Raw genomic sequence first — 6,062 nt, forward strand, 5'->3', positions numbered from 1 at the left:
GGACTCCTTCATGGGTTTTGGTTCGGCATGCTGTTGCCATTTCCCTGGCTTCTCCTGACAGAGCCTTCGCTTAGCAGATAATCACATTTCACCCTTTAGGACATGTGATTTATATTACTGTTGTAGCATTGCCTAGCAGGGCAGCCAGCTTTCCCATGGATGCTGGATGAGCATGACGTGTGTCCACAGAGCAGGGGCAGCGCCAGCGTCTTCGGCTCCAAGTAAAATCCTGGAGATTTTTGCCTTACATGGTAATTATTTTGGCGAAGATCCCTTATACCTTGCTCTAAATGTTATCCTTCAAAAGCAGTAACTGACTTTGTGGAAAGTCTTTTTTGTTTTAAAAAAAAAATAGTTTTAGTAAAGGCATAGCAGCTTTGGACATGGAATATGTGTATTTTTATGGGCCGGTATGAAATGAACTTGCAGTAACTAATAATTAATTCACACACCCATCTGCCTCTTTCAGAGACTTTCCAGGATTCAAGCTCCCAAACCAAATACAGTCTTATGTGTTCCCAAATCATTCTTTCTCTGGCTAAAAAGAAATTCCCATGAAGCCCCATTCTTCCAGGATGCAGCACCCTATTCATGCCAAAGGAAAAACACTTTTAAAACTGTTTCTCAATATTAGGGTACATTATGGATATGGAATCTCAGTCCAAATCTCCTTGGTCATATAAAACATGTCACATAATTGTATTTTTGGTCAGGGAGGAGTGTTACAAAATAAATATTTCCCCATTAGAGCACACTGGGAAATGTTTGCTGACACCTACACTCAACCCCAGCAGGTTCCTTTGGAAGAGTTTGGCAAAGAACAGGCCCCTCCTTAATGAGGTGCTAGAGTTGGTTGAAAATTAAATATTAATTTACAAAAAATGCTGCATCTTAAAAATCAAAACTGAAGCCTGCCTGTGGGCGCCTGCACCTTTTGCGTTCCTCTGGCTTTGGGTCTGCAAAATGTCCTGGGTCAACCAAGGATCACCGTCTTTTATTGAACTGCATAATTCTTTTCTTTCTAAAGCAGTCTGTGGAAGACATCAAGGTATTTTTTTTTTCTTTCTTTCTTTCTCAGAATTGTTTTCTTTATTTTCCCTACTGGAAAATTCTTTCTGAAGCTATTGATGTTTTCCTTTTTGTCATTTGATTCCAAGAGATTCACAGTTGTGAGGGCCATGGGACTACAAATCAATAGGTGTAAAAACTGCTGGTTCCTCCGAGAAAACTTTTTCCTCCAACACACTCCAGATCATCCTTGCCACCCAGCCACACCTAACGGCTCTGAGGAGTCTCGTCTGCTCTGGCTCTGCTCTGGCTGCCACATTGAAGTATGACGACCACGGAGATGGTGTGGGGCTTTCACCCTCAGTTGCCCGCCTCCACCAGGTGGTTTAGTGCCCTCATTGTCAACCACTCAGGTGTGCTCCATTCCAGCTGCAGTGATTTCCCCTCCAGCTCCCATGTGAAGAGAATCCCTCTCCCTTCTTTACCCACAGACTCGCACACTCACTCATTTGATTAACTCAAAACTTTGTCTAGTTCTGTGGCCTTCATTTGTAAGTAGAGTGATGGTTGCAAATTAGTTACTATACCGGTCTTTCCAAGGCAAACTGCATATACATTTTTAATCCCCTAAGGTTCTGGAAATATTTCTCTTACCTCTAATGTAGGAATTGCAAGGTGCCAGGACAAAGGGGTAGGATTTAGAGGCAGGGTGGCCTTTGGGGAATCTTCCAATCACAACACCTGCTCTGGCTATGTTCAGATCTTGGGGATGGGAGTTTCAGCACTGTCTGAGACTCAAATTAGTCTACATACTTTAACACCATGTTAATCAGCAAAGATTGTGTGTGTGTGTGTGTGTGTGTGTGTGTGTGTGTGTGTGTGTAGAGGTTGGGAGATGAGGTTTGACAAAACAATTCTAAAGTGTATTTAAGGGAATAAATACATGAGACTAGCCAAGAAAAATTTTGAAAAGAATAATAAAGAGGGGATACATGCTTGATTTGATATGAAAACATGAGTTCCACTCCCGCTTAGTATGTAGAAAGCTGAAAATAGTGCCTCTCCCATCCTAACAACAACAGAGAAGTCAGATAAACTATAAAGCCATAAGTTTTCTTAAATTCATCAGAAACCCAAGGTCATACAGAATCACAAAGCCTGAAATCTAAGGAAATAAAGACCCTCCAAGGACAGATGGGACTTGAGCAAGGGCTTACTTGTGGCTGAGTACAGGAAGAAACAACACTGGGTACCATGCAAAAAATAAAAAGAATTCTGCTAAAATTTTTAACAAACTGCTAGGCTAAAAGTTGACTGGCACGAGAGTATAGCAACCTCAACCACCCCCACCCCCACCCTGCACACATTCACAAATATAAGAGGAATCCACACCCCCTTGCAGGCTCTTCTCCATAGGACCCCATCCATTGCTTGAGAAAGGACTGAAAGCAACTTAGGAGAGCAAAGAACCTTCCCTCCTTGGTGCAGGCCAGATGAAAACAAGACAATACGCCCAAAATGAAGTCACTTAAGCTAAGTTCCATGTCACCGAAGCAAGACTTAACTTAGTTTCTCCCAGAAGTGGAATCTTACACCAATCAGGAATCACCTGATCTGCACTAGTTAGGTAATCCTCCTGACAGATCCCTGCCAGCCCCTAAAGAGATGAGTAACTCTGCAGTAAAACCCACTGTTTTGCCTAGTACAACTTCCTTGTTCCTTCTCCCTTCTGTCTACAAAAGTCTCTCATTTTGTACAGCTCCTCGGAGGAGCTGTCTGCTGGATTGGATGCTGCCCGATTTAAGGACTGTTGAATAAATCCAATAAGCTCTTTAAAATTTACTCAGTTGAATTGTTTCATAACACATGTAATGTAAGGACAACAGCATATTGCCAGTGTTACAACAGCATATTGCCAATTCCTTCCTCCCAACATTTGTATTATTTTATATATTTTACATTTCATATACAATACAATGCTACTATACTGCTACTCTTGACAGTCATTTATCCTTTAGAATAATTAAAAATTTTAACATATTACACTTTACCTTCATTTATTTAACTCCCTCCTCACATCTTTGTTTAGATGTGTTTCAATCCTGTTCCACATTCCTCCTGTCAGAAGGACTTCTTTAACACTTCTTGAGTATATCTGCTGGCACTGAAGTCTTAGTTTTCTTTTTTTGAATTGTTAAGGTGGTTAAGGTGGAGGGTTTTGGTTCTGTTTTTCTGTTTCCTTCCCTCAGTTTTCCAGTACTCTAAATAAAAAAGTGTTTTGCCCTTTCTCCTGGAGATTAAGGTTTCTGTTCCAGAGGGAGGTGGAGCCCCTGGGCAGTGGCTGTTTTTCCCTTCCCCAGACCCGCACGACGGAGGGATTCTTTCTCAGAACTTTGGTCAGCCCGTTCTAGAGTGCCTGGTGCGCTCCATGGACAGAAGCCTGCAGGAGGACACGAACTCCGTCTGTGTGTAGTTCCAGAGGCCCCACACTTCCTCCCCAGCCCACACTTATTCTCCACTAATTCTCACCTACTCCAGGTGAATTCTATTGGCTGCATCTGCACCCAGGTAAGCAAGGCTCCTGTCCTGTCTAGATTTCAGGCTAGTTAATTGCCCTGTGACTCCAGTTTTCTGATGGGTAGAAAAAAGTAGTAAAGTTGCAGTTTCTCTGGGAGTATTTGTTTGTCTGGTTTTTTTTTTGGTTTTTTGTTGTTTTTTTAATGAGTGGCGTCTTGAGCTTTTAATTCTCTTCACTTGGCTAAACCACAAGGCCATTTCATTCCTCAGTATGCTTTTCACAGCTACAAGAATGCCTTAGTGACAGCCACAGCTGGTGAAAATTGGATGAATAATACACTAACAAAAAGATGATCCTATCACTTGGAGGTATACCATCCATCCAGGAGTCCACTCTACTTTATGGAGAGCCAGAAGTCCTATGAAATTGGAAGCCTGGGTCTCTGGCCCCATGCTGGGAAGGGCCAGTAGAGTACGCTTGCTGAGAAGGCAATAAGAATGCAAAAAGCCACCTGAGCCCCTTCATCTTCCAGGCCCTGTCTCAGTCTCCAGCGCCTGTCTGTCCCCTCACAGTTGTAACATGGGAAGCTGAGACCTGCACCCGTGTTAGCAGCATCCCCACATGTAATGTCAGGCTCTCCCTCTCTGCAGCTGTGGGAGGCAGTGAAGATTGAGTTTCAGCTTTTGCAAGTGGAGATGACATGGTTGAGAAGCCTCATTTATTGGAAGTAGAACACAGGACCCAGAAGGCACAATATGTTCCTACTCCACCCCATGTAGGAGCTGCTCTGGCTTCCAGCTGGTTCATTGACTTCATTCTCCAACAAAAAGGGGTGGGTGGGGGCGGGCAAGGCAAAGAGATGCACACATTCTCCTGTTGTATCTATGGGGCCTGTATCAGTGTGAAAGAAAAGCTGATTTCTTTCTTTTTAAGAGCTAATGAGGAACTGCTGAGCAAATAGCAGAACACTCCCCTGAACTACACTCAGGGTAGTCTTTCATGGTAAAAACCACCATTATCTTAAACCTTCAAAGATTTCAATGCTTTGTGCATATATATCAGTGAAATTGCTTATGAATGTGCTACAGAAAAGCACTTTCTTTGCAGGTTTCTCTCAGGTTATTCACCTTTACATCCAACATTCACCTCAAATATACCGCCAAAGAAGTAGCTTCTGTTATCTATGTTTTACAGATAAGAAAATTGAAGCTCCTAGGGAATAATTAAGCCAAAGTTACTTAACTCCTAAGGAGACACCTTAGAGCAGCACTAGAACACCCAGCAGGGTTCACAGGACAGGGCAGGTGGGGACTCATTTAAGTGGGAGCTGCGTTCAGCGAGGTACTTTCTTGCCTTTGTCACTAAGTCCTCCTGTTGAAGTCTAAGCTTGTATATCAGTCTGGGACCCAGCAAGAAACAAATGACATGCTCAAAAGGAGAGTTTGGTAAAGGGACTTAAACAATCTAATGAGCAAGATTTAAGGAAATCACCAAGGGACAGTGAAGTACCCTCAGAGCTAGTAGTAGTTTGTAGGGCTGCCATAACGAAACACTACAGACTGGTGGCTTAAACGACAGGAGTTAATTCGCTCACAGTTATGGAGGCTGGAAGTCCAAGATCAAGGTGTTGACAGGTTTAGTTTCGCCTGAGGTCTCTCTCCTTGACCTGCAGATGGCCGTCTTCTCACTGTGTCCTCACGTGGTCTTTCCTCTGTGCATGGACATCTCTTTGTAATCTCCATTTGTAGGGAAACCGGGTTTATCAGATTAGGGCCCACTGGAATGACCCCATTTTAATGGCCTTTTAAGGCCCTGTCTCCAAATATAGTTACATTCTGAGGTGTTAGCGATTAGGGCTTCAACGTATGAATTTTAAACGAGACACAATTTAGCCCATAATGGAGGGGGGCTATCAACACCTTATGACTGTAGGGGTAAGAAGAAGGGGAGGTTCCCAGGACCTAGACCCTGGCAAAGATGGCCACATGGAGAAGGCCACCTGAGAGGAGTATACCTTTGGTACAGAGGTGCAGCCCGCAGGGCCTGGCAGGGAGAGTGCGGGGCAATAAATACTGACATCACTTTCCTTCCATCTCTGAGTTCCCGCTGGTGCCCCGCTTTGGCTGAACCCAATGGGAAGCCAGAGGCCAGGGGACCCATTGATATGGTCCACTGGGGTTTTCCTCCCAGGCTTAGAGCAGAGTGGGAAAGGGTAGAGGGGCCAGTACAAGATACTCAGTACGACCAGCAAGCCGAATACTAAATCCTGCTCTGAAACAATGGCGATTTATGAGAGGGGCGTCCAAATGCCTGGTGTTTCAGTTATTCCTGGGTCTGTTCAAAGTCGAGAGGACACTGAGGAAACGACTGTGTCTGAGGAGGCATTTTCTAAGAAAACAGTCTTCAGAGACATCTTGCACGGAGTTAGGGTCAGAAGAGCCATCCACATTGCTCAGGTGGACAGCAGAGAAGGGTCAGGCATGACCTGGGTTTCCGCCTGCTCCTCGGAGCCCGGTACAATCACCGAGTCCAGCTG

Source organism: Pteropus vampyrus, unplaced genomic scaffold (assembly GCF_000151845.1).
Source record: "Pteropus vampyrus isolate Shadow unplaced genomic scaffold, Pvam_2.0 Scaffold15, whole genome shotgun sequence".
Lineage (NCBI taxonomy): Eukaryota > Metazoa > Chordata > Mammalia > Chiroptera > Pteropodidae > Pteropus > Pteropus vampyrus.